This window comes from Tursiops truncatus, chromosome 20 (assembly GCF_011762595.2).
Source record: "Tursiops truncatus isolate mTurTru1 chromosome 20, mTurTru1.mat.Y, whole genome shotgun sequence".
Classification (NCBI taxonomy): domain Eukaryota; kingdom Metazoa; phylum Chordata; class Mammalia; order Artiodactyla; family Delphinidae; genus Tursiops; species Tursiops truncatus.
In genome coordinates, this window is record NC_047053.1 from 31644205 (window position 1) to 31657328 (window position 13124).

A 13124-nucleotide genomic window follows, 5' to 3' on the forward strand; every position below is an offset into this window, starting at 1 on the left:
AATAAGAGACATAGCGATGTAATAGCCTAGTGTATTAGTGGGTTAATTGCCCTGTTGTACTCTTTCTAGTAGCTATCTCTGGAATGACTTCTATATTAATTGTAAATTGCTTAATACATTTAACTCCTTGCCACCGCCCCAGTCCCTAACGAAGGAGGCCACTACCCAGTTGCTTGATGGGATTGTGCGTGTGTGTGTGTGTGTGTGTGTGTGTGTGTGTGCGCGTGTGTGTGTGTGTTTTGTGGGCACTCTTTTCCAACTGTGGTTCCCCTCTGTCCTCTCAGCCGGAGCTGGCAGAGCAGGCTTGCAACATACTTCTCAGCCTAATGAGGGAATGAGACAGCATTTATTGAACACCTGCTATATGCCAGGCCCTGGCCTTGGCCCTTTCACCAAATGCTGTCTCCTTGAAGCCTTATAAGACCCTGAGTAGTGGCAGTAGTCTCTCCAGAGGTCATGTGACTTGTTCAAGGTCACAGAGCAAAACCACGATAAAGCTGGATTTGCATCCAGACCTGAACACTCCTAGAGCCATAGTGCCCGAGAACAGGGCAGGACCCCGGGTTTTGAATACTAGCTCAGCTGTGGTCAGCAGGATAGGGGGTGCGGAGGACACACTTCTGGCCTGGAGGGGAGAGACACAGCCTGATGGGGGAGACAGAAACCTCAACTCTGGGGAGCTGCCACTCTGATGCGGGGACAGATCCGCTGCCAAGGGGAAGCTCTCAGGCAAATGGGGGTGCAGCCCCTGTTCTGGGGCGCACCCAATCAAATGGGGCTGTCTTGGCGGTGGCGGGTGTCTCCGGTCTGTTGAAGAAAGCACCGTTTCTGTCCTGGAGGAACCCTCAGTCACGTGGGGGAGACACCAATCTCACCGATCCACACAGAGGAAGCAGAAACAGGGTGCAAGTGAAAGAAATTCGAGGCACAGCGAACGAACACTGCAAACAGTGTGCTCGGAGCAAAAGGGCAGCACTTCGACCCTTGCTGTGCCCAGCGCCTCACTTCCGGATTGGGGCGGGGCCTAAGCGCGGGCCGGGTGAAGGGCGGGATCAGCACCTCCTCTCCCTTCCTCTGTGTTCATTTACCCCTGGACTGACCCCTCCCGTGACTGGCAGGTAGGGGCACCTCAGGCAGGGCAGGGCCGGAGACCTCCTCCTCGCCACCGTCCTGGTTCTCTGCGCCGACAGCTCCTCCTTTTCCAAACAGGGCCCCCGTGACCTGCGTGACCAGGACTTGGGGTCTCTCCTGTCTCCCCCTCCCTTGTCTTCGCACGGATGGACAAATGGAGATCCCCGGGGTAGAGGAAAGGAAGATCCGGGAGGGAAAAATCAAGGAGGGGAAAGGAGAGAGCAGGGCTAATGAAGCCACGTCACAACGGAGTCACAGAGATGGGTTAAATGTTTACTGCCGCTGGTGAGCACCTTCTCCCTGCATTGTCAGTGACACCCACAAGGCAGTTCCTGCATCAGAAACTAGTCCGTCTGGTCCACAGACGGACTAGTCCATCCCCTCACAGAGCGGAGCAGAGTTGTAGCTACATAATGAACGCCTCGCCGGTTTTCCTTATTCCCTCCGTCTGCCATAGAAAAGCGAACTTGAGGTTCTTGGTGAGTTTGGGCCGGGACCCTGTGGCTGCCTGGTCCCGGAGATAAGTCCTTGGGATAAAAATTGAGAGAGACAGAGACAGCAGGAAAGAGGAAGGCAGAGGGGGCGCAGCAGACGAGGCCGGGAGCCGTCCCTTCCTGGTCTTCTTGGCTGTGCGGGGCTCTGAGCCCGGGTCCTAGGCGGCGGCGGCGGCTTTGTTGGCGGCCGTCTCCGGGAGCAACCTTGAGCGCGGGCGCTGAGACAGTGATTTAGGGGCTGGCATTGAAGCATGAAGGTAAATGGCCACATTTCACCGTCAGAAGGTGCGCGGGAGGCGCCCGCCCCTTCCCTTCCCCCAAGGCCCCGGGGGTGGGTGTGGGGAGCTGTCGCCGGCACCTCCTTAGATCCCGGCCGAAATCCCTGAGCCCCTGCGGCGCCGGAGGAGGGATGCCAGACGCCCAGCGCCTCCTTTCCCGACCCGTTGCTATTTGGGGAAGCTAAGTGCTCTGGGACCACGGAGGAGGGCTCCACTGTCTCCGGTCCCAAAGCTGCTTCAGGAGAGAAGTTGAGAGGCCAAGGCCCAAAGCCCGAGGACCTGCGGGACTGTCTGCTTGCCAGGAGCGGGTGTGGGAGGCACCATCTCCTTAACTCCTTACAGGGGTCCTGAGGCAGGATCTGCCTTATGCCCACAGTGCAGGTGTGGAAACTGAGGCTCAGGAGCTTAAGTGACCTGCTGAAGACCACCTGGCTGGGGAGGGATGAGGAGGCAGGGCCGCAGGTCTGTGGGGACCACCCCCCCACCCTGTGTTCAGCCGCCTACGGCCCCAATACATTGCTTCCGGGAGCTCTGGGGTCTGGGTAGGGGTGGGGAGCTTGTGGGTGCATGAAATGTTGGCATCCAGCAACCTCCTGCTGCTTTGAAGATAATACATGAAAATAATACATGCTCTTCATAGTCAAAAAATACAGAAATGTGGGTGTGATTAGATAACCCTTCATCTTGACCACTCTACCCCTTCCTCTGGGCAAATCTTCCTTCCCGGAGACCCCTGCATCGCTCCCACAGTACTGAGCCCCTTGAACCCTCCCAGTTCTGAGTCAAGCACACGTAAGTGGAATGTTGAGATGAGTAATTTGATTCATTTTGTTATTTTGCTGAGAAAAAGAGGGAAAAAGAAAGAGGGCCAGGCTGGGGCATGTGTGCCTTGCTTGAGCGGGGACATAACACTGCCGATCGCCCCCAGCCCATCACTGCCCAGGCTTGAGCCACAGAGAGAGGCAGAGTGGGGAGGAGGTGGGGCAAGAGTAAGCCCAGGGCGCAAGGTCAGGGAGGCCTCCAGAGGGTGGGAAGCAAACAGCTCCCTGGCTCCACTTGGGGCAGCTTTGGTCATTTTTATTCATCATAGCTGCTTTTTACTGGATACCTACTAAGTGTTCAGTATACTTTTCATCATGCCAGCAACCCCGTGAAGTATGTATTGTTACCCCCGTTTTATAGATAAGAGCACTGAGGCAGAGCCCCTGATCTAAAATCCATTGCTGAGCGGTAGAGGCAGTGGAGCTGGGATTGGACCTGAGTCCCGTTGACCCTAGAGAGATTCTTGTCCCTGCTGTCCACTGCCTCTCTACTTCACTGGGGAGGGGATTGTAGAGGCCTAGGGGGGCCCACCCAGAGCTCAATGGGAAAGGAGGCTGGCATTTACCTCCCTAGTGTGTTTTTCCTAGCTCCAGTTCTCCTAAGGAGTCTGGGTCAGACCCCAGGTCAGGGCAGAGGGTAGTCAGGTGCGGTAAGTGGAGGTCTGAGTTCTCAGCTGACAGTCTCCCTCAACCCTGGGCAGACAGGAGGCAAAGGCAGACGGAAGAGGGTCACTCTGTGTGTATGTGTGAGGCTGTGGGTCCTGAGGTGCCAGAGGAAGGTACCCCGGATGGGGCCTGGGGTGGGAGAGAGATCACCTTTCATGGTCTGAATTACTCCTGGAGGGGCCAAAGAAACCAAGTAGAGAAATTCCATGGGGCCAGGGGGCAGGTGTAGACATTCCAGGGAGTCCATCCTCCCTAGGACGGGGCCTGTGTGGGAACAAAACCAGCCACGGGACCCAGGTGCACACAGGTTCAGGTGGTGGGCAAGAGAGGCCCATTATCAGAAAGCCCTAGTTCCTCAGACCCCAGTTAACTACAACTTCTAATAGCTGTCATTTATTGAACACTGACTAGGTGCCCCGAACTGTGCTAAGCCTTCTAATCCTGACAGCCACCGTATTCTGTGGGAACTCTATTAACCCCATCTGACAGATGAGCAAACAGAGGCACAGTCTCCCCTGGGCTGACACTGTCTCCCAGGCCTGCTTCCTACCCCTATAGGGGTGGGGCAGGGGGGCACGGCATATAGAGAGGGGGCTCCAAACCCTTGTAATGTCAGCACAGGGCCTGGCTCCTGGAAGCCCTCATTAGAAGCAGCTCTTATTATTACTCTTGGCTTTCGGTGGGTGTGGGGCGTTGGGTGGGGCCACCTTGCCTTTCAGCCCATTAACTCCGTGCTCGGCTCTGAGAGCCAGGGTCCTGTCTTCTTACCCGGGGTCTCAGGGTACACCTCTCCTTCCCAACTTCTGAGTCTGCCCTTGTACCTCCACGTGACGCTTGATCTAGGGAAGATGCATGTGGGAGCATGTGTGTGTGTGAACGCGATGAAAGGGAGTGGGTGGCTTCAGAGATGTCTCTTGTCCTGTGAAGAAGGCCAGGTGGAGAGGCGGGAAGGGTGTCCCAGAAAGGTCCTTCCCAGAACAGGGTCTGATCCTAGGTCTGGAATTTCCCCAGCCTCCGTCAGCGTGGGGAGCTTCAAGATCCCCATTTCTGAGTCAGTCACCTGGATGGAAGTGGGCTGCATCAGGCTAACCTCTGTTTTTCTTTAAATTTATTTATTTATTTATTTATTTACTTACTTATTTATTGGCTGTGTTGGGTCTTCGTTGCTGCACACGGGCTTTCTGTAGTTGTGGCGAGCGGGGGTTACTCTTCAGTGCGGTGCGCTGGCCTCTCATTGCAGTGGCTTCTCTTGTTGTGGAGCACGGGCTCTAGGGCACACGGGCTTCAGTAGTTGTGGCACGTGGGCTCAGCAGTTGTGGCTCACGGGCTCTAGAGCGCAGGCTCAGTAGTTGCGGCGCACGGGCTTAGTTGCTCCATGGCATGTGGGGTCTTCCCAGACCAGGGATGGAACCCATGTCCCTGCATTGGCAGGTGGATTCTTAAGCACTTCACCACCAGGGATGTCCCTAGGCTAACCTCTTTTCCTGTCATCTACCTTCATAGTGGTGACCAGACCAGGGGTCTGTCCTCTTTCTGGGTCCTTGGCCCTCTATTGCCCCCACCCTGGTCCTGGGCAGGGATCCCAGATTCCAGCTTGTCCAACCCCACCTTTTGACAGATAAGGAAAGGGAAGCACAGAGAAAGGGAGTGACCTGCACAAGGTCACACAGCGAGTGTGTGGCAGGTCTGCCTTCTCTGGATGTTGCTGGGGAAGGGAGCCAGAGGAGACTCTCCTAGGGCCCCCAGTTTGGAGGGGCCCCGGGAAGTCAGGGGTGCCCCCTCCCTCCTCTTTCCTGGGGTGTTGTCAGCTTGAGCACTGGCCACCCGCCCCCATCCCCATCCACGCACCAGGTGGAATTGTCTTAATGCAGCAAATTGTTCGTACACATGTAAGCAAATATCTCCTCAAATTATCTCGTATCACCAAACAGGCTGCGATGCTCACTGGTTGGAGGGCCGAGGTTGTCTTTCAATCCGCTGATGATGGGGAGGGGGCAGGGGAGGGGGGCTGGCTGACACCAAAAATAAACCAGCTGAGCGGGGATGGTTGTCGCAAGGGGCAGAGCGAAGTTGTCAGGCGGTGAGAGCGTGTGAGGCGGCAGGACGATAATGTGGCATGACACTTCTGAAATGAGCGGCCCGTTGCCATGGTGAGCAGCCAGGAGGGACCGGCTCTCCCGAGGCTGAAATAAAACATGCTTTAAATGATGTTTGATTAGAATTTAGATCATGTAACCGAATACCTCAGTCCTCCTCTTCCCTGTGCTTTTCTGCTTTTCTTCTTTTCTTCTCAATTCTCCCTTTCTCCCCTCCATCCCCTCCCTCCCTACCAGGGGCAGACAGATGTTTGCGCACACTTGCACACACATGCCCTTCTTCCCTCTCTCCTCTCCCCAGTTGTTCTATGCCTTGGCTGGACCTTGTTTCAGAAAATCCAGCTCAGAGAAGATGCCGGGGACTCCTTGGTGGGGTCACAGCGCTGGCCTCGGGGTCCTGGTTTGAGTCTCTGCTGTTCTGCTCTAATAACAGTAGCACTAAAACAATTCACAAAACTCTTCCAAATGAAAGCTCATATTTATTCTCACCACAGCCCTTTGCCTATTTGCCATCATACCCATTTTATAGATGAGGAAGCCGAGGCTCAAAGAGGCCAATGTCTTGTCCAAGATCACGCAGCTGGCGAGACGTGAATCCAGCACAGCCATGGGCTGCCCTTGGGGCTCTTGGGAGGAGCCTCTTTAGGAGGAAGGGAGCAGAGCCAGTTCTCCAGCCTCTGGACTCTCAGACCTTGACTTGTCTAACTTGTTTTGAAGTCCTACTTTGCTCTTGGTCTGCCTGTGTGAACCCCCCAAAGGATGGGCAGAGAGGCCCCGACTTGCTTCCAGAGGGCTTTGGGACACACTTGGTGATTTTCTGGCTACGTACTCCTGCTCTTTTGTTTGGTAATGGACATATATCTGTGGTGGTTTTTCCAGGGCATGCTGCCCAGGTGGGGAAGACAGCCAGTCCTGGGAACAGAGGGCACTGCTGCTGATTATCTAGAGTGGGTCACGGAGTGTAGGTTGGCAGGAATGGACAGGGCAGGCAGGGGTGCTCCCGGAATCTCCATGGCTCTTGGTGCCCTGGATTTTCTTGGAGGCCCTGGGGAGGTTATCATCATCCTTCTTCTGTGTCAAAGAGACATGGCTTGACCCAGTGTCCGTCTTCCCCAGCAGACCAGTGTCTCTAGATTGTCTCTCTCTCCACCAGCCAGTCCATCCATGCATTCACTTAGCCATCACGTACTCGTTCAGCATCAGCTGTGTGCCAGGGTGCTAACTGCAGAGGCAGCCCTGGTCTCTCCAGCTTCACAGGTGTGGGGCTTTGTGGGCCAAGGGCAGGTGACCTGGAGTCAAACACACATACGCACGCACACGCACACACACACACACACACACACACACGCACACGCGCACGTGCGCGCGCGCGCGCGCACACACACACACACACACACACAGTCTCCTTCAGCGCAGAGTGTGAAGTGATCTAATGGAGGAGGAAGCAAAGTGCTCTGGGAACATCAAGGATGGGAGCCTCCCTGTGTAGGGTGGGGGCCAAGGAAGGCTTCTCAGAGGAGGTGATATGTGAAGAAAGACAAGGACTTCTCCGAGTGCTCAGACAGAAAGGACAGCCTGGGAGGAAAGCCCTCGATGTGCAAAGGCCCACCGTTCCCAGCAGATTGGAAGCTCCCTGGGTAGGTGGTGGGGGTCTGGGTCTCTCACATCAGACTCTAAGCTTTTGAAAGGCAGAGACTGAGCCCCTGGGTATCTCCCCCAAGATGGGGTTACCCTAAGGGTGTGGGAGTGTCTTCTATGTCTTTTACCTTTTCTCCAAATCAAAAGGAATTCATTTCTTCGAATATCCTGTTAGCTCTGAAAGTAGGGGCCTCTCCTTATATGTATAAGTGTCTGGCCTCCCTGGTGTCTGGCACAAGACCCATTATACAAAAATGAGTCAACATTTATTGAGTACTTACTGTGTACCTGGCATTGTGCTAAATGCTTTACACGTGATTCACTCCTTGACCAGCACTTGACCAGCAACAATTCCCTGGTGTTTCAAGGGCAGGAAAGAGCAAGCAGGGGGTTCGGCGAGGAGAGAAGCCATGGATCAGTGTCTGGGGTCCCCAAAGGGAAGAATGGAGGGTGAGAGGAGCACACAGGTCTGGAATATTTATCCAGTCAAGGTTGGGAAAAGCCAGAGGAAGTGGGGCCACTGAGACTGACTGGCATGGGGCAGGGGCTGGAAGGGGCAGCAAGAAATGCAGGCTGGGGGGCAGCTATCACCTAGAACCAGGTGTCTGTCTTCCCTCCCCCTCCCTCCCCTTGCCCATCCGGTCACTACCAGCATTTGAATCCAGCCCTTCACTTGCAGCCCCACAGCCCCTGCCCTTGGCCACCAGTATCCCTTGCTTGGACCTCTGCAGCCTTTCTCACTGGCTCCTCACCCCAGGCTCTCCTTCCCCCACCTTCCTCCACTGGCTACCTGTTACCTGCCTATAACTTAAATTTGATTGCTTCATTCCTGTGATTCCTGTGTGCCAAAACCATCATGGCTCCCCACGACCTGGGGGCTACAGCCCGGACCCCCCAGCCTGCTCTCGAGCCCCACCATGATGTGATCCCAGCCTGCCTTTCTGGCCTTGTCTCTCTCAACTTCTCCTGTTCCAGATTGGTCAGTTCTTGGTGCCCTTTCTTATCTGCACCTGTGAAGACTCAGAGTGCCCTCCGCGAATGCCCTCTCTCATCCCCAAGTCAAGGCCGACTCATCTCTTTCTTTGTAAGCTTGGCTCAAGTCTTTCCCACTCTTGGACCCCTTCCCTGACCACTCCTTCCAGAAGGCATGTATCTTAGTCAGCTTGAGTTGCCATAACAAAATACCATAGACTGGGTGGGTTAAACAACAGAAATGTATTTTGCACAGTTCTGGGAAGTCCAAGGTCAAGGCACTGGCTCTTTTGGTTCCCTGGCCTGCAGATGGCTGCTTTCTCTCTGGTGTCCTCACGTGGTGGACAGGGAGAGAGGGAGAGAGAGCTCTGGTCTCTCTTTCTCTTCTTGCAAGGGCACTAATCCCATCATGGGGGCCCCTCCCTCATGATTTCATTAAACCTAATTACCTCCCAAAGGCCTCAGCTCCAAATACCATCACATTGGGGGGTTAGAGCTTCAACATATGAATCTGGTGCGGAACAACGTTCAGCCTATAATAGCATGTCTGTTATATGCAGGTCAGATTTTCATGTTGTCTAATTGTTTCAGGTTATTTCCTCAATTTGACTGTAAGCTCCCTGAGGAGCAAATTTTGGATGGCAATAATTGTGTGTTGATACACCTGGTAATAATACCTACATATTCTATTACAGGATCTGAAAAAAGTTTATACCCAAGGATTTCCATCCCCAGTCTTTACCCTTCCTCTGCCCCCAAGTTTCTGTATTTGGCCCTTTGGGGCCTCAGTAGGCATAGTGGGTTGGAAAGAAAGTTGAAAGAAGCCCAGAAATCTTAGAATAATTTCCTTCAGAAACGGCAGAGCGTCCCTCCTGGCTGAAAAGTATAGAAGAGGATAAAAGGCAGAGGGGAGAGCAAGGAGAGCCAGGCACCTGCAGGTGAGGGCTGTGGAGCCCGAGGCACCATGGCCGAGCTATGGGAGGGAGTGGGAGATGGGAAAAGAAGACTCAAGTAGGTGTCACTTTGTCTTATGAATGTACATGTCCTTTGTGATGCTTGGTAGGAACTGAAGCTGCATTTCCATGTGTTTTGCTGATGGACTGATGTTTTCTCTGGATGTAGCACCAATGGAGACTGGCCACAGGTGACCTGGTTAGGTGATTATGCTGTCATTTGGGCACTGCCTGCCCTGGGGTTAGGAGCTACCTTTACCTGTACTGTTTCTAGTTCGCAAAGTAACACAGCAAGGTCGGTGCTAGGAATTCCATTTTACTGATGAGAAAACTAAGCTTCAGAGAATTTAGGGACATTGAGGGGAGAGAGAGAGGAGGAGAAGGAGTGAATCTGTTCCTGACTCAGACCAGTAACCCTTGACCTCTAACCTCAGAGCTGTATCTTAGGATGGAGCCACCGTGCCCATTAAGCTCCATGTTGGGGGAGATGTAGGAGGCTCATTAGGCTGGAAAATGATTCTCTCAGCTCCGCTCTATCTACGGGGTCAAAGGTGACCCAGGTCCAGGCCTCTGTAGCCTTCAGAGCCCGGATGACAGTGTGATTCGCTAACCTGGGAAAGCGGTCCTATGAAGCCTGAAATGGGAGAGAATGGCAGGGACGGGGGTCCTGGGGGATCTGCAGAGAAAGGGCCTGGGGCAGCTGGAGTACTGACCAGGAGGCCTTGTGGCCAAGGACAATCTCGACTGCACAGCTCACTGTCTCCCTGGGCTTCACCTGTTAGCACGTGGGGCCTCTTTGGTAAGGGGACAACCTTACAACTCAGAATAACTTTATTTGGGGGTAAAAGGTAGGGCTTGGTTCACCACAATACAGGAGGAACACCCAGGGCTTGGAGGTCAGGAAAGCTAGGTTCGAGGCCCCCAGATTTGGTGCTAGGGGGTGCCTTAATTTTGCTGTGTGCCTGAGTTTCTCCACTGATAAGTTGTGGATGCAAGAGCCATGTTGCTTGTGTCACATGTGCCACAGAAGTGACGGTGATTGGAGAGGTCGAGTCCACTGTTCACATGTGAGCTGGGTGAGGGTGGGATCACAGTAACTCTTTAGTGAGATGAAGCCTGTGAGGACCAGCCCATCACAGGTTCACCCTTGGCGCTGACAGCCCCATGAGGCGGGGCGTCCATGGTGAGATCTCTGCAGGGACAGGAAGGGGCCCAGGCATGGCTGGAATCTGTGGAAGGACAGAGCTGGAAGAGGGGTCCTGGCAGACAGGGCCTGCCACCCGTGTTTTTCAGGACCCTGTGGGAGAAAGAATTCTCCCCTCCTTTATTTTCTTTTTCACATCTTTATTGGAGTATAAATGCTTTGCAATGTTGTGTTAGTTTCTGCTGTACAACAAAGTGAATCAGCTACATGTATACATACATCCCCATATCCCCTCCCTCTTGAGTCTCCCTCCAACCCTCCCTATCCCACCCCTCTAGGTCGTCACAAATATCAAGTTGATCTTCTTGTGCTGTACAGCTGCTTCCCACTAGCTATCTAGTTTACGTTTGGTAGTGTATATATGTCAATGCTACTTTCTCACTTCATCCCAGCTTCCTCTTCCCCCATTGTGCCCTCAAGTCCGTTCTCTATGTCTGCGTCTTTATTCCTGCCCTGCCACTAGGTTCATCAGTACCGCTTTTTAAAATTCCATGTATATGCGTTAGCATATGGTATTTGTTTTTCTCTTTCTGACTTACTTCACTCTGTATGACAGAAATGGACCTGGGCCCTATGGTCCTTGCCTGCCATGTCCTCAGCCTGCCTTTTGTCTGTGGAAAAACTTTAGCCAAAGAAGTTTAATCAGAGAAGTGAGAAACAGAGGAAAACGTCAAAGGAGACGAAATAATAATAGTTTACTCATTAAGCATAGACAGGGACCTTTAGTTCCCCTCAAGGGCTACGGATAATATTCTGAGCCGTATCCTGTGAGCTGTCTTATAGATACTGAAGCCCCCCCACCAGGTGGGAGAAGTTAACTGCATGATGACCAGGCTGTAGCCGTGACATAAGCTACCACAATTCCGAGAACTGGCCTCAAAGAAATGGGAGCAAACCGTACCTGGAACTGAAGATTAACTGTACCTAAAACAATCAAGATGACACTGGTCAGACCACTGATGACCAATTTCAAGATGACTGTCAGAGCTGACTGTACTGTTTCTACGTGTAGCCCCCTCCCTCTGTCTATAAAAGCTCTTGCCCCCTGATTGTCAGGGCGGGGAGTTGGCCTTTGGACAGGCGTCTGCCCTTGTCCCTGCTTGCCAGCATCCAAAACAAAGCTAACTTTCCTTCCACCAACCTGGCCTCTTTACTGGCTTTCGAGCGGCGAGCAGCTGGACCCCACTTTCGGTTACACTTCCGTCAACCAACCTGGAGCCTAGCAATGAACACTTCTGCCTCAGAACAACCCTATGTAGAGGGTACTGTTTCATTTAATTTATTTATTTATCTTTGGCTGCGCTGGGTCTTAGGTGCGGCCCATGGGATCTAGTTCCCTGAGCAGGGATCGATCCCAGGCTCCCTGCATTGGGAACGCGGAATCTTAACCACTGGACCACCAGGGAAGTCCCTAGGGTACGGTTTTAATCCCCACTTTACAGATGCAGAAACCAGAGCAGTTAAGTGACCTTCCCACCGTCACAGAGCGTATAAACGGTGGAGTAATGACTCAGTCTCGGATGGTCCAGGGCTTGTACTGTGCTATCCTGTCAGGAACTAATCCTGAATCCTTTATGCTTCAGAGCACGACTCCTCAGCAAAAGGGACCTCATTTGCCCCACATGCCAAGGTCCCCTCCCCGTTCCCCAAACAGAAGACCTAGATCTGAGTCCCCCCGGCAGCTGCTCCCTGCTTATGTTCTTGGGCAAGTTAGCTCATCTGTAGAAGGGGTGGACACACATTTGTTGAGAATCTCTTATGTGCCACATTATTTTTTTTTTCCGCCACACCACATGGCTTGCAGGATCTCAGTCCCCCGACTAGGGATCAAACCCGGACCCCGGCAGTGAAAGCACTGAGTCCTAACCACTGGACAGCCAGGGAATTCCCTCATGTGCCACATTTAATTTAAACCTCACTGCAACCTGAGATTGGCATTATTTCCTCCAATTAACAGCTGGGGAAGTTGAGGCACAGAGGGGTGAAGCAAAGTCCCCAAGGAGCTGATATGAAGCTTAGTCTATCTTATGCTCTTTCCACTTCCCCTCATTTCTCAAGTTGTAATCCATAAAGCCTCAATTCCTGGGGGGGTTCATAAGTGTTAATGTGAAAAAAAAATTCCGTGATCAACTCTGTTTAGGGAAGGCTCTTTTCAAAAAGTTAAAGAGGTTATTTGCTGCAGGACTTTTCAGAGCCTTTATTATGCTGGTGTGCCTTGAGGAGTTCCAAGAGAAGAGCAGAGTTAGTATTAACTTCTTTGCTGTGAAAAAGTTAGTTGGGGAGAATCTTGTGGGAGAAGCATTCCTTGGAGCTCACTTTGGGAAAAGCTGTACCTCACCCCACTGCTTCCCTGATAACAATAGTGGTGACAGTAGCAATAACAGTAACACGGTGAAAGAGATCATCATGATCATGTTAGTTTTGCAACAATTGCAATGATATTTTTCTGTGCATGATTTTTTTGTTTTTGGCTTAGCCTTGCAGCACGTGGGTCTTAGTTCCCTGACCAGGGATCGAACCCGGGCCCCCTGCAGTACAGGCGCGGAGTCTGAACCACTGGACCATCAGGGAAGTCCCTGTGCACGATTTTTTGGAGACTTTTTCTGCATTCCCCCACCCCCAACCCACTGCTGATTTAAGCGCCCTGATCCCTTCCTTGAGCTCAGGGCACTTCCAGCCCACAGGGGCTCACTGTTCCTGTGCCTGGGTCTCTTTTCTCCTTACCTCCAAGCCTTTGCCTGGTGGTGCCCCTCAGGTTGCCCTCCCCTTCCTCCCGCTCCTTGCCTTGCTCAGGAGGAAAGTGAAGGAGGCTTGGAAAGGGGAAGCGATGTGTCCGGGGCATGTGGTGAGATGGGCACCCCGCATCTCCTG